The following is a 26,271-nucleotide window of genomic DNA, read 5'->3' as shown; positions in this document are numbered from 1 at the left end:
TTTTCTGAATGAACTCCCGTATTTGCGCCGCTTAAATACACGTATGTCCGGGGGCAGGACATGCAAATACTGGTTGCCAACTCTCATTGGCCTTTTTTCATAGTCCAGAGGTGAATATCGGCGCTCAAGAGAGACCCCTAGTGTCGCTTCTCTGACACAACGTGGAGAGAGCGACAGAAGGGGAACAAAGAGAACACTTCTGTCAGCCTATGACTAACATTAATTCACACGTCTATTCTGAATGAAATCAACCTTGGCATGAGACAAGGAGTCTCCAGAAAGACACAAACAGCATTTCTCAGCGAGCAATAATGAAAGCTCTTTCAAGGAAATGTGTCACATTCTATGACATCACAAACTGAAAAAAAAGAAAAAGAAAAGAGTAGCCTCCTGATCAACAAAAATAACTGCTGACTGGTCCTGTACAGTGTTAAAAGGAAACACATTATGGATGCCACAAGGAGACAGAAAGAGACTTATAGATTTACATGTCATCAGAAATGAATGGCTACGTTTAATCACTTCTCTAAAGCTTTGTGCCCTATATGGGACTGTATAAGTCTATAGGGCATAATATACTCTTCTGACTTTAAGGGCATGCATCGACAGTAAAAAGTGGTAACTTGCAATTGTTATCTTAAGGAGCTATGTCTTAACTAACTCTTTAAATTAGTTTTATTGGTGTAAGCTAATGTATTCAGGTTGATTCTGTGATGTTAAATAATATTTATGACTAGAATAAAACAATTTTATATGTTACCACATGAAGCACATTTTTACGTTAACATTTTATCAGTATGTCATTTTTAATTTTTTTAAAATATGAGACTCTTTTTATCCAAAGCAATTGTCATATGGCGTTTATGTGGGTATATTTTGCAAATCCATAACCTGAATGCAGACTGTATAGCTCTTGTAAGATCATGCTCCATTGTAGATTGTAGTGGCCTTCTTGAGCTCTTGAGCCAAACTACATCTTGAACAATGAGCTTCTATTTAATTGCCAATACCATGACAACATTTTTAATGTGGATATTGTGACTAATACAGCCCAAAATGACAACCAACAACTACTCAAGAATCAACAATAAACTTCTAAAAAAATGTATACTATGAAAGTAATGTGCCTTGTAACTTAACATAGCAAAAGTGGGTGAAAAAGGAGATTAATCCTCAAAAATAGCACCCTTGCAATGATCTACAGTACATAACACTGTCATTGTAGTGACACCATGCAAAATTGAAAGTGGCTTTTAAATAGGATGCCCTGCAACATCCGCCCTGATCAAAATCTTAAAGATGATCTTAATTTGTGAGATCATTATTTTGGCAAATGACACTGAACTAAGCCTTGCTGAAAAATGACATCCTACTACTGAAAACACTAGTTTTTACATCTTAAATTCTAGGCTAGATAATCCAAGAGTAGGACAATATTCTAAATCAGAGATCTAATTTTGAAACTATTTGAAATTCTTGTGATTATGCTGAATAACTGCTATAGACATACTATATGTTTGATTTTGTGAGTTTGGGAATGTATGTTGGATCACTCAACTCATTTAATCCAATCTTATATGCCTCAACTGTCCCCATTTTTATTAAAAAAATAGCGCTTTTACTGACCATCATATTTGTCAGTGTGATATGTGATCAAAATCTGTTTTTTGCACATAAGATTTGCACTTAATGGAAGAACTGGCATAGTTTGTTCTGGACTGGTACCAGATGACCATCAAGACAGTAACAGAGCCAACAGGCAACCCATGCCACAGTTTGACTGAACCGCATAACTGAGAGAAGACTGTGAGGAGAAACAGAAACTGCTGACTTAAGAGAAGCCACAACCTTTGCTGAGGTTTGTCTTTTATAACACACTGAATCAATACCTAGAGGACACAGATATTAGCAATTTTAAGCCAACAGGCATGACTATAGAACGAGATGTCAATAGAATACACAAGCCTGTTGACAGCTGCATTATAATAAATAAAGGGGAAAATGTACCTTTATGTCAATGTTTTTTATATTTATTAAAGCCACTTCATGTCAGTTTAAATGTTTTAATGGCTTGATGTTGTAGTGCCAACAAAGCACATTATCAGAATCCGCATAGTTTTCTCCACTCTAGGAAGGCACTAAATTCTGGATCCTGAGTTAATCCAAATAAGGGCCAAATGATTTTTATTCAGGTGTGCATTAAATCAAGGACAATGTAATGAAAACTCTGAACTGCTGACCAGATGAAATATGAAACTGACACTTTCAGAGTTATTCAGAGAATTTTCACATAACCTTGGAACTAAAACATACTCACTGCTCAAAACACATATCCAAATTGACCTATGTAGTCAGTCTTAAAAATGGAAAAGATGAAAGAAACATAAAGACTGCATGCAAGAAAACTCAGACAAACATTCATCTAAACTGACCTATCTAAAACCATCCCTCTTAAAATGCTTGAGTCTCTCTAGCCTTATAATCTAGTTGTTGGATTTACAGAAGGGATGTTTGCCTAGTGTCTTCCACTAGCAAACAAATAACTCACTATGATTATACACCTCCTACCCCACCCTAAAACATTACATCCATTTTTTCACAGAATAAGTGATTCTTAGAAGCCATTTTCAATCAAAGCTAATGAAAAATGCCCAGCCTTGGTCCACATTTAGGGAACATCCTCCCCTGCTAAAAAGACCAGCTTGCAATTCCCATGCTTGTCTAAGCTGGTTTATGCTGGTCTACTCGGTGGACCAGCATATCCATTCTTTTCACCAGCAAATCCTAGCTGGAGAAGCTGGTTGACCAGCATGGTCTGGTTAAGCTAGTTTAAAAGCTAGGTGGGGACACCAGCATATTAGCATCCCATGCTGGGGGACCAGCACCCAAAATGCAACAAAAGGCTGGTGACCAGCAGTGCTGGTCTTTTCAGCAGGGTCAGCTATGCTCTATAGTCAGCTATAAATTCGGACTATAGGTAGCCACACCCTCCACCTCACTCTCTGTTCTTTTCTTTATTTTGCTTTCTATTCCCTCTGGTGTCTGAAGGCCTTTGTGATTGACATGACCACGATCAGCCTAACGCAAAGAGAGTAGGGGGAGCAATCGACAGATCATTATGAAACTGTTCACATTCAAATTAAATGACCAGACAAATAGGCATTCATGCATGTCATTGGCAATTAATTGTGATCAAACACACCCTTCACGTCTCTGTGAATTCAGGATGGGTCCCCTAATTAGGAGGAGGAGAGGGGGAGAGAGGAAAGGGTGTGCCCAGCTGTCTCCAACCCCCCCCCCACCACCCAAACCCTGTCTGCTCCTTGTTTGCACATGATGGCGCTGGCCTCGATGCAGAAAAACACAGATGTGTGTCTGAGCATCCTCCAGAATCCCACATGTACATGCAACTCCCTTACAAGCCATCTCCTAACTCTCCTCCTTTTAAAATCCAGAAGCTCCAATGAATTAACCCCAGCATGCTTCTTTCTCCACATTTCTGTCCCACCCTTACCAGACATGTACATGCATCCTAACCCTCTTCATCATTTCTCCATCCCATCGCGATTAACCCAATCTTACACTCCTTTCTTCACACACACTCACAGTACCCTGGCACTTCCAGTTGCTCCAAAAGCTTTCCGTCTTGGTCGAGTCTGCGGCTGCCATGGTGCTGGCCTGCATGCTAGGCTGGGTGAGGGGAAGGACCGTGATTCGCTTTCTGCTAATGCTACTGTAACAGCCTTTCCACTGCTCACTCGGTCTCTGTCGTTTTCCCTCTCTCTTTCTCGCTAACACACAGGTTCACACCAGTGCATGAATGACCCATAGGAGGAGGAGAGACAGAGAGGGGAGGGGAGGGGAGGCAGGGATGGTGGTGAGGAGGATAGGAGATTTGGTGATGTGCTGCCCACTGGTGGAAAAAATGAGAAGGATGCTTTCATTGAAGAGAGACAATGAAATGGGGAGAGGGGAAAAGTATAATGATCGATTAAGACACCATAAAATACAAATTTAAGTTTTTGGCTTTTAGTCCACGTGTATTTGCTTTAAATAAATGGTCTGGGTTCAAAACAACATTAGCTCAATTAACAGTATTTGTGGCACAATGCTAATCAACACAAAAAACAATTTTGACTCATCTCATGTTTATTTAAAAATAATTACAATGGAAGTGAATGGGGCCATTCCATAAACATTAAAACACACAACCGTTTCAAAAACTATAGCAACAATATATAAACATTATGCATGTTACCATTAATGGCAAAACTGGAGATTTACTGCCATTACTTCGATAGCCAGATTTCTGGGTTTACCAGCATTACATCGTCATCACAACAAAGTTGTATTATTGGATATAACTTCACAAAGATTAGGTTATTTAGCGATTTTATCACACTGGAGTCATGTTAACACACATATTGTTTATGTCTTGTGGCTATACTTCTGAAACAGTGGGTATTTTAATGTTTATGGACTGACCCCATTCACTTCTATTGTAAGTGCCTCATTGTAACAACAATTTTTGCTCTCTTTTTTAATAACGAGGGACAAGTCGAAATTATTTTTGTGGTAATCAACATAATGTCATAAATGTAGTTGATTGAGCTTAACAAGAATTGAGACCAGAATATTCATTTAAATCTATATATATGCTTGTTCTCCTAAAAACTGAAATAAAGTCTACATAAGTATTTTAAGATTTACAGTCATTTGCAATTTACAGCCTTCCTCTTCCAGGAAACCAGAGGCAAAAATCTGGATGCCTTATCTTGCACTACACAGATTTTTGTCTGATTAAATCTTTCCAAAATTAGAATGTCCCTCCCCATAATACCACCTGCAACTGACTAACAAGTAAAATCATAGTTCATGGCTGTGATGTAAACTAAAGGCTTCTGTCAATTAAAAAAAAGAGGAATGAGCCCTTTTGATTGATGCTGTCTTGCCCCAATGTCCTATTTTAATAGGAAATATGTCACACACAGGAAAGACAAAGCAATTTCATGGAGTACCTAAATCAGTGAGGCTGATGAATGCTGCAGAACAAAATTCAGCCATTTTCACCATACAATGCTGCTCCTCAGCTGATATCGAAGGCAGGGCATCTAGTAAACATTTAACACCCCATTGATATTTAAGACCCTGCAGTACAAAAGGGAGGAGAAAAACAATTCCTCTCTCATTGTCAAATTTTACTTCTTTTTAGATGGGGAATTAATCCTAACTAATCATTTTGAGAAGGTTAAAATCTGTTGGTAAACATTGGCAATAATTTTTTTTGGGAGTTATTTTGCTTATTCAGAGGCTATACACAGCAATGGCTTATTTCTCACTCCCTGTATCATCCCTGACAAATTTCACTCTAGACTGCTATAAATGTGTGTGTGTGGAGGAAGACATCATGAGGTAAGCCTCATGAGGTATGGAGAATGACTCAGCGCTCTCAGTTAAAGGAAACAGGGAGAGCTCTAATAATCAGCCAGTCCTCTGTTCTTTTATTACCAGTGATCCTGTAGATAAGCTCCAAAATGAATTAACTATGATACAGTGGTGCACTGCATTCCATTATGTCCACAATGAAGAAGAATTCAGATATGCAAATTTACACAATCCTAACTATTGCTATTAATGGGTTTCCCCACCTAACCATATGCTAATACAAAATGCTTAACAATCAAAATAGACTACAGTATATAAAAATCATAAACATTAACTGCAGACCCCTTAATTACCACACCATGAAATCAAAAACTTTTCACTATTATCAGTGAGCTCTTGTGTGTGTGTGTGGAATAAGACATATGGAGAATGACTCAGCACTCTCGGTTAAAGGAAACAGGGAGAGCTCACATAATCAGTCAGTCCTCAGTTCTTTTAGTTCCAGTGATCATATAGATAAGCTCCAAAATTAATTTACTATGATACAGTGGTGCACTGCGTTCCACTGTGTCCACAATAAAGAAGAATTCAGACATGCAAATGTACAAAATCCTAAACATTACCATTGCTATTAATGGGTTTCCCCACCTAACCATATGCTAATACAAAATGCTTAATAAACAAAATAGCCTACAGTATATACAATTTACCAGTATATGTTTACCACACCATGAAATCAAAAACTATTCATTATTATCAATGAGCTCTTGCATTTTTGTTAAAAATCTCAGGCCAATACAAATTCCATGAAATCACTTTGACAAAAAAATAGCCACACACAACCTATACAGCTAGCAATGTTTAGTTTGTCAACAAATCGTCATGGTTACTGTTGTAACCTCCATTCCCTGATGGAGGGAACGAGACTTTGTGTCGATTGTAGTGACACAAGAGGTCTTTCTTGAGAGCCTCGTGTACCTCTGGATTTGAGAAAATGCCAATGAGAAATTGGCAGACAGAATTTGCATGTCCCGCCCCCGGACATACGGGTATAAAGGGAAGCGGACGTGCGTCTATCAGTCAGGTTTTTGCACTGAGGAGCGAGAGTAAGGTTCGGCCATTTACAGTGGTAGGTCTAGTGTCATGGCAAGGGGGACACAATGTCTCATTCCCTCCATCAGGGAACGGAGTACAGTAACCATGACGTTCCCCTTCTATCACTCACTCGACGTTGTGTCGATTGTAGTGACACAAGGGGTCCCATTTAAAAATGACATGCACTAAACCGTGTTACGTGAGCTACTGACACAGGTGCAAGCAAGCTACTGCGAGCTAGAAGCAAATGTATCGGCCGCACGTAACCCTCCCCAATGCCCCCCCCAAAAAATATTTACTGTTCTTAGGTTCCCAGCACCCCTGAGGGGGTAACAAGCAACATGACTATCATGGGAGCAAGCCGGCTCCCATGTAAATATTTGCCCCCTTAGTTACTAAATCTACAAATCTATGAAACTGCATTCATAATGGCGTTCAGCTGGACTAGACACACCCAGGCCTGATTACTGCCAGTCCTGTTAAATCAAATCAGCACCTCAATAGAATGTTTTCAGCAGCATGAAGTTGGCTAAAAGGTCTCACCCAGTAGCACACTATGCCAAGGTCGAAATAAATTTCAGACATTATGAGGAAAAAGGTGATTGAAATACAGGTGAAACTCAAAAAATTAGAATATCGTGCAAAAGTTCATTCATTTCAGTAATTCAACTTAAAAGGTGAAACTAATATATTATATAGACTCATTACAAGCAAAGTAAGATATTTCAAGCCTTTATTTGATATAATTTTTATGATTATGGCTTACAGCTTATGAAAACCCCAAATTCAGAATCTCAGAAAATTAGAATATTACATGAAATCAATAAAAAAAAGGATTTTAAATACAGAAATGTCGGCCCTCTGAAAAGTATAATGATGCATATGTACTCAGTACTTGGTTTGGGCCCCTTTTGCATTAATTACTGCCTCAATGCGGCGTGGCATGGATGCTATCAGCCTGTGGCACTGCTGAGGTGTTATGGAAGACCAAGATGCTTCAACAGCGGCCTTCAGCTCTTCTGCATTGTTTGGTCTCATGTCTCTCATCTTTCTCTTAGCAATGCCCCATAGATTCTCTATGGGGTTCAGGTCAGGCGAGTTTGCTGGCCAATCAAGCACAGTAATACCATGGTCATTGAACCAGGTTTTGGTACTTTTGGCAGTGTGGGCAGGTGCCAAGTCCTGCTGGAAAATGAAGTCAGCATCTCCATAAAGCTTGTCTGCTGAAGAAAGCATTAAGTGCTCTAAAATGTCCCGGTAGATGGCTGCGTTGACTCTGGACTTAATAAAGCACAGTGGACCAACACCAGCTGATGACATGGCTCCCCAAACCAACACAGACTGTGGAAACTTCACACTGGACTTCAAGCATCTTGGATTGTGTGCCTCTCCATTCTTCCTCCAGACTCTGGGACCTTGGTTTCCAAATGAGATGCAAAATTTGCTCTCATCAGAAAAGAGGACTTTGGACCACTGAGCAACAGACCAGTTCTTTTTTTCTTTAGCCCAGGTAAGACGTTTGACATTTGAAGCCCATGTCCAGGACCCGTCTGTGTGTGGTGGCTCTTGATGCAGTAACTCCAGCCTCAGTCCACTCCTTGTGAAGCTCCCCACACATTTGAATGGCCTTTTCCTGACAATCCTCTCCAGGCTACGGTCATCCCTGCTGCTTGTGCACCTTTTTCTTCCACACTTTTCCCTTCCACTTAACTTTCTATTAATGTGCTTTGATACAGCACTTTGAGAACATCCAACTTCTTTTGCAATTACCTTTTGAGGCTTTCCCTCCTTGTGGAGGGTGTCAATGATGGTTTTCTGCACAACTGTCAGGTCAGCAGTCTTCCCCATGATTGTGAATTTAACTGAACCAGACTGAGAGACCATTTAAAGGCTCAGGAACCCTTTGCAGGGGTTTTGGATTAATTAGCTGATTAGAGTGTGACACTTTGAGCCTACAATACTGACCCTTTTCACAATATTCTAATTTTCTGAGATTCTGAATTTGGGGTTTTCATAAGCTGTAAGCCATAATCAAAAAAATGATATCAAATAAAGGCTTGAAATATCTTTGCTTGTAATGAGTCTATATAATATATTAGTTTCACCTTTTAAGTTGAATTACTGAAATGAATGAACTTTTGCACAATATTCTAATTTTTCGAGTTTCACCTGTATATCAGTCTGGGAAGGGTTACAAAGCTATTTAAAAGGCTCTGGGACTCCAAAGAACCACAGTGAGTGCCATTGTCTCCAAATGGAGAAAACTTGGCACAGTAGTGAACCTTCCCAGAAGGGGCCAACCTTCCAAAATTCTTCCAAGAGCACAGTGACGACTCATCCAGGGAGTCACAAAAAAACCAAGGTCAACATCCAAGGAACTGCAGGCCTCTTGTTCATGACTCCAATATCAGAAAGACACTGGCCAAAAATGCCATCCACGGAAGAGTGGCAAGGTGAAACCACTGCTAACCCAGAAGAACATTAAGGCTCTAAGATTTTGCCAAAACAACTTGATGATCCTCAAAGCTTTTGGGAGAATGTTTTGTGGACAGATGAGTCGAAAGTGGAACTGTTTGGAAGACAGGGGTCCCTTTACATCTAGCGTAAATCAAACACAGAATTCCACAAAAAAGGTGTGGGGATGATTCGCTGCTTCAGGGCAAGGGCAACTTGCAATAATTGAGGGAAACATGAATTCTGCTCTCTTCCAGAAAATCCTGAAGGAGAACTTCCAGTCATTTAGTCTGTGAATTGAAGCTCAAACGCAACTGAATTATGCAAGACAATGATCCAGGGGGCTTGGGTAGCTCAGCGAGTAAAGATGCTGACTACCACCCCTGGAGATCGCGAGTTTGAAACCAGTACATGCTGAGTGTCTCCAGCCAGGTCTCCTAAGCAACCAAATTGGCCCAGTTGCTAGGGAAGGTAGAGTCATATGGGGTAACCTCCTCGTGGTCACTATAATGTAGTTCGCTCTCGGTGGGGCGCATGGTGAGTTGTGCGTGAATGCCGCTGTGGATGGCGTGAAGCCTTCACACATGCTATGTCTCTGCAGTAATGCACTCAACAAGCCATGTGATAAGATGTGCGGGTTGACGGTCTCAGACGTGGAGGCAACTGAGATTCGTCTTCCGCCACCTGGATTGAGGTGAGTCACTATGCCACCATGAAGATTTAGAACCCATAGGATTTAACGTAATCTACTAAAGACAATAGTTTCAGAGTAATTCAGAATAAACTCAAATGTAAAAATTTATTGTACCAGGTAATAGTAATACATTCAAACAATCCAATTAAAATAATAAATCAAACTCAAAACTATCAATGAACCAAGCATCATAATATAATTAAAGTTGCATTCCATTCCAACATTTACCTAACGTAAGAAATTCAAATTGCAATTACCTAATAGCTACACACAATATTCCTCCCTCATTTGCCCCTTTCCGAGGCAGCGCAACAGTGAGAGAGAGAGAGGAGAGAGAGAGTAAGAAAAAATTGCTTGCTGGTTCCCAGACGTGTCGTCGCCTGGTCCTCGACCACTCCAACCTCTGGCGAACGACAGCCACTACTCCCTGGAGAGACAGGAGCGAGTCCTCCGACCCCTGGCAGATGGAATGCCCCTTCCGATTCTGGCAGATGACAGTGAGCCCCTCCTCCCCTCATAACTGGCGGCCGGCAGCCACTCCGCTGTCATCCAGCGGATGGCCGTGGCTGGTCTTTTGGTCAGAATGCAGTGGCAAGGACTCCTCCCGCTCGGGTTTCAGAACCAATGTAACAGGGTTTAAAATGGGCAAGGAGTAGGACACATGGCAGCTGTGTGGGGCTCTCTCTCACTCTCTCTGGAACTGCCACATCCAGATCTCTCTCCTTGGCTGATAAGCCCGATTGGGTGCGGGCAGAGCACACTCACGGCCCCGCCCCCTCCCTCCTTCTCGACACACTTTTCTGTTTCCTTTATGTGATTTTTAATCTGATCATTTTTCACATACATTGTATGGAGATATTTTTCTAAAAAACTTTGTTTGTGTTCTGTTGAAGAGAGAAAGTCATTCACATTTGGGATGGCATGAGGGTGAGTAAATGATAAGAGAATTTTCCTTTTTAGGTGAACAATAACTTTAATTTTATAATGCATTACATCCTCTCACCAGTTTATGTGGCATACAATGGGATGACACTGAGGCAAAGAATGCACATGGTAAACAGAGCCCTCTTCTGGAAGTAAAAAGAAGTTTGAGGACAAGAGTCATCTCTAGAGGCTTCGGTGAGACACTGAGCTCAAGAGAGGAGGGAGGAGAGGGGGTGCAGTCAGACACAGACATTAGCACCATACCTAATTTGCAGACCACCAAAGATACACACACACGCAGGCACACATACACACACACACACATATATATATATATATATATAAATATATACATACATACATACACACACACGCAGATGCAATAGTCTGCATTCTGCACCATATATAGTATGTGTGTTTGTGTGTGTCTGTGGTGATCGAAAACACAATAGCCATGTATGATGAAAACACAACGTAACATGAAACTGACTCGATGTTGAAATTGTAATCATATTAGTGATGAATGTCAGGATTTATGGCTGTGCAATTCCTTTTCTTACCACTGCAGTGTGACTATGTATACACAAGATGGCAGAACTCACATGCCACACAGGGCAAATGTAACAGACAGGTTTAGACTTGAACCATATGGGGTGCTTAATTGTTCTAAAATCTTTAAATGGCAGCCCAGCCCAAAGCTAAGGCATTAATAAAAGATGGTAAGTAACTTGTTTACTGGGCAAATATTATCAGACACTAACAGCTGCCATACCCATCTACTATACACACCGATTTCACAAATAATTTATTTATAGGTAAGGTGCAGTCAGGATTAGTGTCACCAAATGGAATTATTAAGAAATAGAATAACCGAACTCAAGTTTCCCCAAAGTTGCATGGGTTGGACAAACCGATAGACCCAAACTCTGACCACTGGTTGAGCCAATTTTGCTGTGTCGGCCTGGTCGCGGATTAGGGCTGCAGCTAATGATTATTTTGATAATCGATTAATCTAACGATTGTTCAAACGATTATTTGACTGTTCAGTGATTATTGCAATGATTAATCATTAGCTCTTAACTGACTATTCAGCTTGTGCCTGACTTAAAAGTTTTAATTAAATGTGCTTACTAACAATAAAAAATTATCTTTAAAAAAATACCTCTGAATGACATTCACTGAATCAACAGAGTGTCGACACAACGTCGAAGTGAGCGACAGACGGGGAAATAAAGTTACCAATATTAAAATCGCGTTCTGTGAATGGATTTTCATTGTAAAATTAATCCATGTAATAACATATCAGAGTGACCTGGCCCAGGCAGCAAAAAGTTTGGGGACCCCTTGACTAAAGCATTGAAATATGTTTTTCCTGCTATTAAAGCTAAAGGGAGTTAAGTGCAAGTCAGTTTTTAGTTAGTTAGTCGGTTTTATCATAGGCATCTGGCCTTGAGAGAAGTGTTTCATGATAGTAAAATAAGAACTGTAATTTATGAGACTAAGAATAAACTTTAGCAGCTATATTTAAAGGGTCTAAATCAAAGGTCAGGAACAATTTTTCACTAAGGAGCCAATTTTTAAATTTTTGGTTGATGCATTTTTTAGAAAGAGCCATACCACATAATTTACTATTTTCAAAAGCAAATTTTCAATAAAATAAAATGTTTATATTGCCCATTGTCCACTCAAAAACAAACAAATATGCAAATATTAATAGGTAATATGTTCCAATATGGAATTGAGTACACGTGTTTGTGCAGGTCCCCATAAAATTACTTAATTTTACTTCCCTTTTGGACTGGGTGATATGTAAAAAAAAACATATGAATGATAATCGCATTTAAAATATCAATGTCCGATTATTGCCTATGGTCAATTGCCAAGGTCGGTGAATATTTTTGCTTTATTGATTTTCTTTAAAAATGTAATTCATTTATTGAAACACAAAAACCTAAAAGACATTTCTAAATTAAAACTGGACTTTAAATGAAACGAAAAAGCAATACAAATAACGAAATTGATAAAACCCCACTTCCACAAATCGAAACATTTACCGTCTCCAAGGGCTCCATTTGTCATCACGCAAGTATCAGTATGCAGCAACATGTGAAAATTACTAGTATACAACTTAAGAACTTAAAACACTTATAAATGTAAAGATTTCTGTTGGGGTGCGATCAGGGGCGAAAATTTCATCAAAATGTTGGGGGGGACAATAAACATAACAATTCTCAAGAGCAATTTTTGAAGGGGACACCAAGGTTTTTTTTTGTTGTTGCCCCGTTTGCATTTGTATTATTTTATTTCTTAAACAATTATTTTAAGAATATATCATTATATTATTTACAATACACATATTTTAATGATATTTTAGGGGGGGGACAACCCCCCCTGGACTTGATTTTTAACAAAGAGCCACTTGTGGCTCGCGAACCATAGGTTCCCAACACCTGGTCTAAATCATTGATATTAAGAATGCAAACCTTTGATTGTATAATGTAGTTCAGAATAGTGAGAGTTGTAATTCCTTTTCAGGTTTTTGCTGAAGGTAAGGTGTCTTTTGGCCATCCGCTTTGCAAAGGCATCCCACAGTTTAAGCATGTGTGAGTGGAGTCATATCGAAAAAACTAATGGTGTGATGTTCAGCCAATAAATACAGTGCTACTATGCTCTCCAACCAGACTACAGCTATATCCACACTTCAGTTTTCAAATAAAAACATTAGTGTGGATGTGGCCTAAATTTAGTGCTTTTGAACATTTTACCGTATTTTCACGTTTGCTGTACTTCTACCTAGAATTGTACTTCTACCCATGTTATTTTTAAATTTTACTCAAAAAATGTGTGTCTAAAAAATGTGAACAGCCCCCAACTCGTTAGATCACATATGTTGTTTTCCATACTTGTCTGTACACACATCCTTTTTAATTAATTAAAAACCCGAACCTGACCCGAAGTTATACTTGAAAAACAAACCCAAACCTGTCCAGGTTGGTAGCAGATCTTTAACCACAGCAAATTTCAATGGTCAAAGAAAACAATCCACTATTACATTTCCAAAACTTTCCAAAAGAATTCATGCCAGAGTAGAATATCACAAAGTACAATGTTATATATTTACACTAAATAATTCACAAATAAATAAGTGCTGGTATGGTTGTGATGCCTACCTGTGAGAGGGGGTGTAGATGATTCAAGACTCTCATCCTCTGGTTCTGAGAGAGTCTATTCAGAGATAAGGTCCTCCACATCTACTTCTTTGGGTGATGGGCTCTTCTCCACTTCGGTGCTCTGGGTGGGCTCTGAGAGAATGCTCATCCTCCAGTCCACCAGGGGGCACTGTGAGCTACAAGAGTCCTCTCTACAACTGATGTCCATGTAGTTGTAAGAAGAGCCAAAAGCTTTTTCAGAGTCATGATTCTTGTGTGAGCTGTCACTCAGGTCTCCACTGGAGTTTATCTCGATGCCGGAGTCCGAGGTCAACATGTGGGAAGGGTAGCTAGAGATGGAGTCATCAGTACATTGTGTTTGTTTTTCCACAGCTTTGCTCAGGTTGCCAGAAAAGTAGCGGGTGTCTTCATGTGAGGCGTAACTTTGACAGGTCACAAGGGAGGTGTACAGGTCATCTCTGTCATTAGTGGACTTCTTTTGGAAGTTTGAATCAGATGTATCTGCAAGAGAAGAGAGGAGAGAATCAAGATATTTAACTAACTTATTTTAACTAGTGGTTGACAGATATATCGGCAAAGCCGATAAATCGGCCGATATTCTGACTTGGTTGCTTGCATGTGAAGCGTCTGAGACATGTAAACGTCCAGTCATGGTTAGTTTTGGTTTTACGTGCCATCGTGTTACTACAATAATAAACTAGTGTGCAACACAGTCTCATTTAAACGGTCCGCATATCAGAGATATGATATGGTAGATGCAGATGCGTTTGAGTCATAGACTGTATATAAATATGGACGACGTGTCTCCACTTCCTCCCACTGTACAAAAATGAAGCCAAAATATCCCGGAAATAGGCGCTGCTATCTTGCGCTGATGATGTCATTTGGAGCCAGAGTCTGCACAGTAGTGTTCATGGGGTGGAGCCATGATATCGAGGTCCTGCTAATACACCTGTCTGAAACAGAGAATAATTCAGATTTTATCATATTATTTTCTAAAATAAAAAATAATTAGCAACTGCCAGCTACTGATCACCTGCTTTTTTCCACTTAGCTAACGTTAGACTGCTTGTTGTCTTAGCTAGCTAAGTTAAATAACTTTAATTTTTGCTTACAAAGCACAAATTTAACTTAACGAAGAAACTGCAATGATCCATTGTAAGTGACAGTGAGGCACTTACAATGGAAGTGAAAGGGGGACAATTCTTGAATGGTAAAATACTCACTTTTTCAAAATTATAGCTACAAACAAACAATATGCATGTTAACATGATGTTAGTGTGATAAAATCACTTACTAACCTTTTCTGTGTAAATTTATAGCCAATATAACAACTTCATTGACATAATGATGTAATGTCATCAAACCCTAAAACCCTAAAATGACTGTAAAAATTAAAATTTAAACAACTTTGCAGTGCAAATAATTCATAAGTTTTAACAGAATAATTTAAGTGCTTTTATAAAATTATAAGCTTCACATTTCTTCCTTTCAACCTTCCAAAAATTGGCCATTCACTTCCATTGAAAGTGCCTCAGCCACCACCATTTTGTCCTTGAGCAAGGCACTTAACTCCAGGTTGCTCCAGGGGGATTGTCCCTGTAATAAGTGCACTGTAAGTCACTTTGGATAAAAGTGTCTGCCAAATATGTAAAAGGAATATTCCTTTAAATAGAAAACAAGACAAAAAACTTAGTAAGAATTTGTTGTTTTGTAGATTAAAAATTGCATTAATCTGAATCATCTCTTTAACATGCAGAAAGTGCACTTTACTACACTGCACATCTGGATATATGTCTGATCTAACGCTCTTCTCCATCATTTGATCATTATTTAATGAATTACCCCTGCCATGATCAATAGAAAATGTACACAAAATCTCTTTTTAAATTCATTTTAATGCCTGCTTTCATCTGGCAGTAATATGCGCAATGTAATATGCGCTAGGCAATCATTGTGAATGAAGTGCATCTATAATAAACTTAATTTACATAGAAAGGATGCGTGTTTGCATGAAAAGGTATGAAAATTACTTAATTTAAATACTCAAGATGCAGTGCAATTTCATCGCTTATTGTGCCTGCTTAAACGAAATTGTGGCTAGTTAGTGAATAAGTTGTAGGTTTTTGCATTGAAATACCATGTGAAAAAGTGGCGCAACTGTTTAGTGAATTCGCCCCTATTTCTACATTAGACGGTATACTCAGTGACAGAATGTGCAAACCTTGCATCCTGTCTGGACGCTTTAAACCCTGGTGGGATTTGACCTCTATCTGTTACTGCATGTTAACAACACACTGCAATGTGCCTCACAGAGCGGCTCACATCAACTGACCTTGAGGTGAATTTGATTGGTGTTTGCATGCTTTGCGCATTTGTAAAATTCTGATGTTGGCAAGGGTGAATGTGTGTGTGTATATCAGGTGGGCATTGTGTTAAAGTGCCTTCCAGAGTGCTTTACTGGGGTGTGGTAGTGACAGCTCTCATCAGCAGTCAATGATGGCACAATCGCACCCACAGGCGGAAATCGCGGGGGGGGGTCGGGGGGGTCAGGACCCCCCCTATCTGAGGGTTGTCCTAAAATATCATTAAAATATGTGTATTGTAAATAATATAATGATATATTCTTAAAATAATTGTTTAAGAAATAAAATAATACAAACGCAAACGGGGCAACAACAAAAAAAAACCTTGGTGTCCCCTTCAAAAATTGCTCTTGAGAATTGTTATGTTTATTGTCCCCCCCAACATTTTGATGAAATTTTCGCCCCTGATCGCACCCCACCATCTTGCATGTCTCTTAGTCCTTCACATCACATTGGCTACTCCTCTCTCTCTTTCTCTCCTTTCTCTCTCTATTATTGTGGCTATTTTTGGCAGATGTCAGATTTCAAGTTTAATGTTTATCTGCAGGCCGACTACAGTGGTGTCACATATGGGCCCGGAGAGCATAAAAGCACACTCGTTCTCGCACACGTCCACACAGATTTCACCATAAGAGTCAAATAATGACAAGCAGAATTTTTTCTATTCCGTTCCGTGCTGCTATTTGCTATTCATCTTTAGAATACTCTTCAACAATATGTGCTATTTAAAATAAAGAAAAACTACATCACTTTGATTTCAATTTAAAGATAAAAACATTTAACCATGAATTTGGTTTGAATATCAGATGAGATATAGTGTTACCTTAAGTCAGCTGGATTTAAGTAACTACTGCTTAACCTGATCTTGTTAAAAGCGGATCGTTAAACAAGCAGTTGGAGAGGAGGTGAGATGGATGGATGGGAAGTGGGTAGGCGTGTAGCACATGTGTGAGGCTATGTTTATGTTTTATGTCTTGCTATGTAAAATGGTGGATTGCTTTGCCACATTGACTGTCATTTTAAAAAGAAGTCCTCATAAAATTTGACTTTAGGATCAGCTCTTTTCACCTCCACATTACATGTGTGTAATCGTGGAGAATTACATAATTTCTTTAAATCACTGTTTCGATTTCTTTGCCAACTTGACCCAACTCCATCCAAGAGCCGGTTCCTCTCTATGCTGCCCTACATTCACAGGGAAAACTTCTCCTCTGAGACTCTATTTTTAACCATCAGTAGCTTAGAAGTATGTGAATCTATGAAAAATTGTGCAGACAGAGAAAAGAGCCACTATTACTTCAATAACAAAACTCCCTGTTGGGCCATAACCACTCTCCCTCTTCTAGGAATACTAACAAACTACTCCAAAGACACACTCATTGTTATCAAAATCACATTCATTTCTTACACAGGCTATTGCTAAACAACGCACAAACTGAACTCATAATGTAAACATAACTGCCTTGTGCAAATCAAATAACAATTTCAGTCATCTTTGACTTGATAATCTCTTCACCTCTTCTCAAATTCAGGCCATCAAAGCAATCACAGGCCCTCAAATCAAGAGGGAAGACCTAAGTGAGCCTGAAAAAGAAAGAGAAACTACAGCACTACAATTAATGACCATTGGAGTAATCATAGAAATACTTTGAGTTGATATAGCATGCAATGTTGACAGTGCTAATTCTCCTTTGTCTCCATGTTGTTAGTATTACAGTGAATTAGCTAATCTTTACAAATCTTTTGAAATGTGACAGATGTGTTTGTGCATGAGGGATGATCCTGGATTAATCCTCATTCTCACACCACACAATTTCCAGCCCACACCTCACTCTCAACATTTAGCAAGTGTGCAAACCTTGAGTCATCCTCTCAAAAATAGAGGGAGAGTGTGAGAGCACTTTGTGGCCTATAGTATAGTATTTTTCATTTGGCATAGATTCCCTGATACCGAAAATGTGTTTCACTGACAGTACATAAAGACTTTTGAGAAAAAGGCTAACAGCAATGATATTTCATACAAAACTTTCTACAAGAACCCAGGGCACAACTTGTAAATAACTCATATTTGCTATAGTCATGTTCTAGTTGGATTTGCTGAGCAATGACATAAACTGAAGGCTACTAGCTGTTTAAAAGGTGGACAAGTTTTTCTATATATCCTGGCCCATCTGCCTATTTTTAGAGGAAATACATCAACACGGGAAAGAAAGCTATTTGTCAAAGCATTTTATATGGTCTTCCATAAACCAAGGACAAGTCATACATTTGGACCAACAACTAGGGGTGTAATGATCCACTGATCTGGATCAATGTATTGATCAAATGACCAAAGATCCAATGCAGCAATGCATACAACACAATCGCTGTGTATTTTGTTTTAGAAACCACTGTTATTTTCACACTCAAAATAGCATAAAGCAAATCTTTGAATTCCATGAGGATCGATGGATCAGGATAAACTCAAGGTTTTATATGATACATGATATTTTATTGATCATTGTCATGTTATTGCGTCTGCTCTATTTTGACCCATTCATCCTGCAGCTGCTGTTGGTAGATTTGAACTTTTCAAAGAACGCTGATCGCAAACAGCTGATTTAAATTTCAAAATTGCAATTGCTGTGACAGATATGATGCCAAATATGATCTAACAATGATCTTGTATGAACAAGACCCATGGAAGATGAAGGGAAGAACGAGACACTGTCTCTAGTACCGCAGCGCATAGGCTACTGTTTGTGAAAGGATATGTGAATAAAAATAATGTTATGCTTCTAAAATTATGACTATGCATTTATTTTGACTGCAATAATAACTACTTCAATAGAAATGTTATTAAGCTCAAATATTGATGAACATTGATGATCATGTGTGTGACTTTATTGTTTTAATTATTATAAAACTAGGCACATAATGTTGTTTTGTATCGATCGCAGCCCCCTGAATCTAATCAAATCGAAATTGCATCAATATAAGATCGTATCTTGATGAAACTGACGATTTACACCCCTACCAACAACCAAGAGCAGCAGGCAGGTTCACAACAAGCACTCCTGTAGCTCAGGACAAAATATGGATTTTATGGAAAACCACATCCAGAACAGAGGGAGAGTGTTGGTGTCAACAAATAGCTCAGATGACTACAGACAATGTTATGGTTATTTGGCAGCATAACCTGGCATGCGGTGACTGAATGATATGAAGAATCCTGATCATATGTTTACATTCCAAAATATTCCTATTTCTCAATTCTACACTCATTGCTGCATACAGCCTCAAAGAAGTGTTGGTGGATAAGAGTTTAAGTGAATGTATTTTTATATGTGTGTTAGGAGCTTTGTTGTATGATGGCACAGGTGCTGGAGCTTAGAGTAAATCCCAAAGAATACTTCGGCCAAACGTGAACAGTGAGCATCTGCTCACAGGACACGGGCCACAAATCTCATCATCAGCAGAGTGTGTGAGCACTGAATGCACACAGCACAATTTTTCTAACTGCACATCTTTGAACTTGCACAATGCACAGGCACCTGGAATTATTTACACAAATTAGTGTAAAGGCGGCAACACTCACATTTGAGCCGTTGTTGTTATGAAGAACAGCTAGAAGTAGATGTAAGCACCACTAAACTACAGGAGACAAAGGTAAAAACAACAACAGTGGGTGTGTACATCAAGAGTGTGTGTGCGTGCGGAGGTCAGGAGAAACCTGTAATTGTATAACGCAAGTCTAAAGGACTATAAAGACATATTTAAGGATCTAAACCCCTGAAGAGAAATAGCACTGTGATGCTGAGCATTTTGTGTCAAAATCGAAGAATACTTTGGGCTTTAAGCTTAGACGAGGCATTTGGTAAAGTCAGGTATTAGCCATGGTGCTAACACTAATGCTCTAAAGCTTATCGGTCCTCGATAATTTCAGTAAAATAACTTAGAAAGGAATTAGTAGGCACGGTGGTGCAGCGGTTAGCACTGTCGCCTCACAGCAAGAAGGTCGTGGGTTCAAACCCTGGTTGCCCCGGCCTTTCTGTGTGGAGTTTGCATGTTCTCCCCGTGTCTGCGTGGGTTCTCTCCGGGTACTCCGGCTTCCTCCCACCATCCAAAAGACATGCAGGCTAGGTTAATTGGTGTCTCCAAAAAAATTGCCGTGGATGTGGATGTGGATGTGGATGTGGAGGTGAGTGTGAGTGTATGTCTGTCTATGTGTGGCCCTGCGATGGACTGGCAACCTGTCCAGGGTGTCCCCCGCCTTTCGCCCAATGTTAGCTGGGATAGGCTCCAGCCCCCCGCGACCCTGTACACAGGATAAGCGGTTGACGATGGATGGATGGATGGATGGAATTAGTAGGATCCACAGCCTACGATAATGAATAGATAATGAATAGAAGTAGGACTTGGACTTAAGATGGTGCCGAGTATGGCTGCTGTGTTGCGACACAATACTGAAGTTTATTGTTTGTCTTGGATGTTGTCTGCCTTATTGTATACGATAGACCAGCCTTTCTCAAACTTTTTTCAGTCAGGGCACCTTTCAAAAGTGCATAAATTCTCAAGGCACCCCAGTGTAAAATATAATTTAAAAACACTGCATAACCCAAATGTAAATGCAAATGTCCTGTTTATTTAGACAGAACAGTAATGAACAGAGCATAATACGAACTGTAAATAACAATAACAATAATAATAACAACTTTATAGCACCTTTAAAAACACAGGTTTGCAAAGTAATTCACAAAATAATTAATCAGAGACACAAATGCCATAAAACCGTAAGAGGTGGACCGCCCAATACAAGAACCCAACAACAAATCCAGACCAGGAGAACTAAAATGAAGTGCAGGATGCAGTTAAAATAAAATAAAAAGGGGCAGACATGAAAAAATATATATATACAATACGATAAGAAAAAGATGCATGTTAAAAAATGCACCAGAGATACTAAAAGTGGCCTAAATTCACGTTTATTTTTACGTTTCTGTCAGTCTGAGGTGTTGTTGCTATAACGCGTTGCTATGGGTTGCGTCACTTGCGTCAAGTTGTGTGTGTGTCTTGCTTCAGTCTTGTGAGACGGATTTTTATGGTTAATTTTATATATATATATATATATATATTTATCTAAAATGAATTTACAATTTTATTAATACGTTCATATGTTTAAAAAGAAGAAGAATGTATTTATGTAAATTCAAATATATTTATATATGAAATGTCAGATTATTATTATTATTTTTTTTTAGCCTACGTAATTTTTTGGCGGCACCCCTGACACAGTCAGGGGGCACCCCAGTGTGCCGCGGCACCCACTTTGAGAAAGGCTGCGATAGACAAACACTTTTGGACATTGGTTCTGCAATTACACACCGAAAACCGGACTTCAAATTCCTCAATGCCGACCCACTGTTTACAAACATGCCAGCGGAGCCCTTTGTCTGGGCTGCCTGGCCGCGGAAAAGCAGAAGGAAAAGGGGAAAAGAGCCAACGTACTCATCAGAGTAAGACTCGCAAATCGCAAACCCCCGCTACCCAATATTGTACTGGCAAATGTTCAGTCTCTGGACAACAAGCTCTGCGAGGTAACAGCGCAGATCTCTTTCCAACAAGAGACGAGGGACTGCTGCATTATCTGCCTTACAGAAACCTGGATGTCTGCGAAGATTCCAGACTCGGACATCAAACCCGCGTGTTTCTCCGTTCACCGAGCGGACAGAGCGAAAGACCTCTCAGGTAAAAGCAGAGGTGGTGGTGTATGTTTTATGATCAACAAATCATGGTGTGATCAGAGGAACGTACATTTTATCAAGTCTTTCTGCTCTCCTGATCTGGAATATCTCATGCTTCTGTGTCGACCATTCTGGCTACCAAGGGAATTCACAGCGGTCATTATCACAGCTGTGTACATCCCCCCACAAGCCGACACAGACCGGGCACTCAAGGAACTGTATGGGAGCATAAGTGAGCAGGAAACCACGCACCCTGAGGCCGCATTCATTGTTACCGGGGACTTTAACAAAGCCAATTTTAAAACAACGATCCAGTGCTGGTCGGACCAATCAGACTCTATGCTACAAGACTGTTTTGATCACATGTACTGGGAGATGTTCCAGTCCACTGATAGCGTAACGTGTTTAACCAGGAAGTGCGTAGAGGACGTTGTACCGACCAAAACAATACAGATCTACCCCAACCAGAAACCATGGGTTAACGGCAATGTTCGCACGGCACTTAATGCGTAAGCCTCCGCTTTTAATTCTGGGAACACGGAGGAGCATAAACAAGCCAGTTATGCCCTCTGTAACTCTATCAGAGCAGCCAAACGCCAGTACAAGCACAAAATTTAAGGACAGTTCAACACCACAGACTCAAGGACTACAAAGGGAATAAAAACTCCACCGTGAACGCCGCTGCCTCTCTCCCGGATGAGCTTAATACATTTTATGCTTGTTTCGAAGACAATAACACCGCCCTCGTGAAGAGAGCACTTGCGGCCGATGATACAGATGATGGTTCACTCTCCGTCTCTGTTGCGGATGTAACCCGAACCTTCCGACCGGTGAACATCTGCAAAGCCTCGGGTCCAGACAGCATTCAGGGCCACATCATCAGAGCGTGCGTGAACCAACTGGCTGGTGTTTTTAAGGACATTTTCAACCTGTCCCTCTCCCTGTCTGTAGTCCCCACATGCTTCAAAACGTCCACCATTGTGCCTGTACAAAAGCAAACAAAAATAACTTGTTTAAATGACTGGCATCCTGTTGATCTGACCCCCATCATCAGCAAATTCTTTGAGAGGCTAATCAGAGATCACATCTGCTCTGTGCTGCCCACCTCTCTGGACCCATTGCAGTTTGCCTACCACAACAGCTTCTCCACTGATGATGCCATTGCATCTACAATACACACTGCTCTCTCCCACCTGGAAAAAAGGAACACATATGTAAGAATGCTGTTTGTAGACTATAGCTCAGCATTCAACACCATAGTGCCCTCCAAGCTTGATGTGAAACTCCAGGCTCTTGGCTTAAACAGCTCTTAACATGCGACCGGCATCAAGATTGGTTTGCAGCGGTAGACCTGAAGGATGCGTACTTCCACGTCTCTATCTTGCCTCGACACCGACCCTCTCTATGGTTCGCGTTCGACGGCCAGGCATATCAGTACAAGGTCCTCCCCTTCGGCATGTCCCTGTCCCCTCGCGTCCTCGCGAAGGCCGCAGTCGAGTTTTATTCCTAGGAATGTAACCTGCTGACTGGGCACCACTAAACTATTTTTCCAATTGACCCTGAGTTCCAACTGCTCCAGATGCATGAGCAACTAATCTCGGTGCTTGTACACCTGTGCCTCTAATTGAGCAATTAAAAGCCAATTGTTCAGGTAATTCAATATGTGTATGATGTTTAGATTCAGTGGAGCCAGCGTCGCATCGACACATTTCATGAATGTGCGAGGAGCCAGGGACATCCCAAAGGGTAGGACTTTGAATTGGTATGCAGACCCATTGAAGGCCTCAAGAATGGCATATGACGAGGGGCAATCTGTACATGAAAGTGTGCATCTTTCAGGTTGATGATACAAACCAGTCTAGAGGATGGCTATAAGACAAGATTTGTCTCTGATTCACCATCTTGAACGGTAGCCTCCAGCAATATAGCATCACCCTATTTGTCTGCATCAGATCCATGAGCATCAATCTCAGGGCGTAGGAACTCACGGACGACTGTTGAGGGAAAAGATGACATACACCGTGCATTGCAGGTGTGCAAGGCTTGACCAGGCAACAAATTCTCAAAATCTACTCACACCGTATCCCTTCCTCACTCCCCGCCTTTGTGTGGTCCCTTGGGAGACACAGAAGGAGCAAAGCAGGAGGGAGAGAGATCGGCTTCCACTTTCTCAATGAGCGTGAGCACAGCGTCCTGAGATTCATGAGTTCACAATATACACAATCGGACCTTATGAGTGCTGCTTCAGCATGATACATCCCCATGTCTGTTCAGACATGGGGATGTATCGCTCAGAAGGTGGAAAACACCTGAGAAGCAATGGCCTTGTTACAGCAAGCGTACACTTTTAGTTTACTTCAATTTGCTATTTCTGGACTGCAGTGTAAACACACTGCAAAACAGAAGTGCTTTCAAAGCGGTGCTTCTTTGTCGGCACACGTAGAGAGAAGATTAGAACAGGTTACCAAAAGAATTAAGCTCAGCAAGACATTTAGAGTTACAGTAGCATGAGAGATGTCTACGCTGCCCTGAAAAAGGAAAATTCTTGAATTTGGGGGTGAAGCTGACTCATTTGCTCACCATGACGTCAGCATAGGCAGAGTTCTAAGCTTCACCAGCCAATAAAATTGCAGTGATGGTGTAGGGTTTCAAAGTCCTGCCACCTGACGGGTTCTCCCATAGTGTCAGCTTCTGATGTAGCATCGAAGTTACCTTCTTGAAAGGGAACTTTGGATAATGCTGAGCACTGTATTAGAACTACAACTAAAAGCATTATACATAATAATTAATATACGTTATATGGAATTATATTTGTGGGTATTTTTGACATGTTTTGTAACTCAATAAATCTGTAAAAGCAGTAAAAAAGCTTGAAAAAAAAAAAGGCTTTACTAGCCACAAATGAACAAATAAATAAGTTAGGGATCACTTAATCTTTCTTAATTTTTTTAAAACTATTAAATGTGTATATTAAAGGAGACAAAGAGAAAAAGAGAAAGATGTCCTATTTTTGTGATATTGTGAATATAATGTAACAGTATTTTTGTGATATTGTGAATATAATGTAACAGTATTTTTGTGAATAAATCCCTAAATTACATTTTTAATGTTAAGATAAAGATAATCAACCTGGTCAATCAAAAAAGGTTTAACCTTTTTCCAGATAACTTTATGCAATGTTCAACAGGCTCCTGTCAATAAAGCTTTTGTGTTTATGAGCTTCTTGCAGTGCTTGTAAACCAAACCAGACTATGTCATCCATCTGCCAAAAGTTAAATGAAAGGTTTGCTCTGTTGTTTTTAGACTAAAAAGTTTCAGATATTTAAACATTGCTCTAACAGTCAGTGTACAAGAACAGCAACTTTTTAAATGATAAACTATTTAGTATTAAGTTTCTTACCTCTGCTATGTAAGAAATAAGCATGCCATATCATTCAATAGAACAGTATATAAGTATACAGTATCAAGGTATGTCAAACTGACAGGTTGTGGTTTCACTGAAATCAAGCATTTAATTTTAAGTTTTCAAGGATTACATTTGCATTGCTGGCAAGTGCATTTGGACATACTGTACAATCGTTAAATAAAATGTTACTCATATATGAATTATGAAGCAGAATTTAAAGAGAGAGGGGATAGAGTGTTAAAACTGCAAAGGAGAGAATAATTCAGAGGACATTCACCATCCCCACAAGGACAGCATGTACAAATGCCACGTGTTACATAATAGAGAGATGAACCTGATGAACAATCGCATAACATTTGTTGTGGTCCCTTTAACAGTATAGAAATGATTCTTAAAAACAAATATCAGTCATTCCTTTCATGCAGTCGTTGTACATCATACTGCTCTTTTATCTACTGTATGTAAACAAATCAACAAACCTGGCAGCGTGAACACACGTAGAAGTAGACACGATAAAGCCTACTGCAACTCTTAACTAAAAAAATAATAATAATAATAATTATAAATATATGATATATTCCACTTTGAATCACGATGGCAGTGAACACGGGATGCACGCATTACCTGTGGAAGCAGTTTCCATGACAACAGGGAGTAGTTGCCGGTCGCTTTCGGGATGGCTCTTGACTCGTCCTCCCAGTCTCTCGTCTGCAGCTTGTCTCCCAAGTCATCACGCCTGGTGGAGCAACCCCCAAAGCGATCAATCTTCTCAAAATCGTCCCCATACCAGCCACCCTCCGAACCTGTCTCCTCCGCCGGCTTCACGGACATTGTTGAGGGCTCGTCCATGTGCGATGCTTTCCAGAAAGGTTTGGTCACAACCGGCAGAAAATACTTTTCAAATGTGTGAGTCAGAGGCTGTTGCAACTATCAAAGTGCTTTGAACAGGCCAAAGTGCTTCGGTACTGACGTCACCGTGTCTCGTGCTCAAAGTGAGCACACAGCATTTAAACGCAGCATGAAATTGACTTGAGCTGGAATAAGACATCAAATA

The 26,271-nt window shown here is 40.0% G+C and overlaps 1 pseudogene; it reads right to left on the bottom strand.

Annotated features, from left to right (window-relative positions):
• LOC127623909 (reticulon-3-like) overlaps nucleotides 1–26,048 on the bottom strand; it is a 42,412-nt pseudogene extending 16,364 nt beyond the window's left edge.
• Nucleotides 26,049–26,271: the final 223 nt, after the last annotated feature.

The sequence above is a fragment of the Xyrauchen texanus genome, chromosome 30, assembly GCF_025860055.1.
Source record: "Xyrauchen texanus isolate HMW12.3.18 chromosome 30, RBS_HiC_50CHRs, whole genome shotgun sequence".
NCBI classification, from domain to species: domain Eukaryota; kingdom Metazoa; phylum Chordata; class Actinopteri; order Cypriniformes; family Catostomidae; genus Xyrauchen; species Xyrauchen texanus.
Note: the sequence above shows the minus strand (reverse complement) of the source record. Positions and strands in the feature narration are given on the sequence as shown.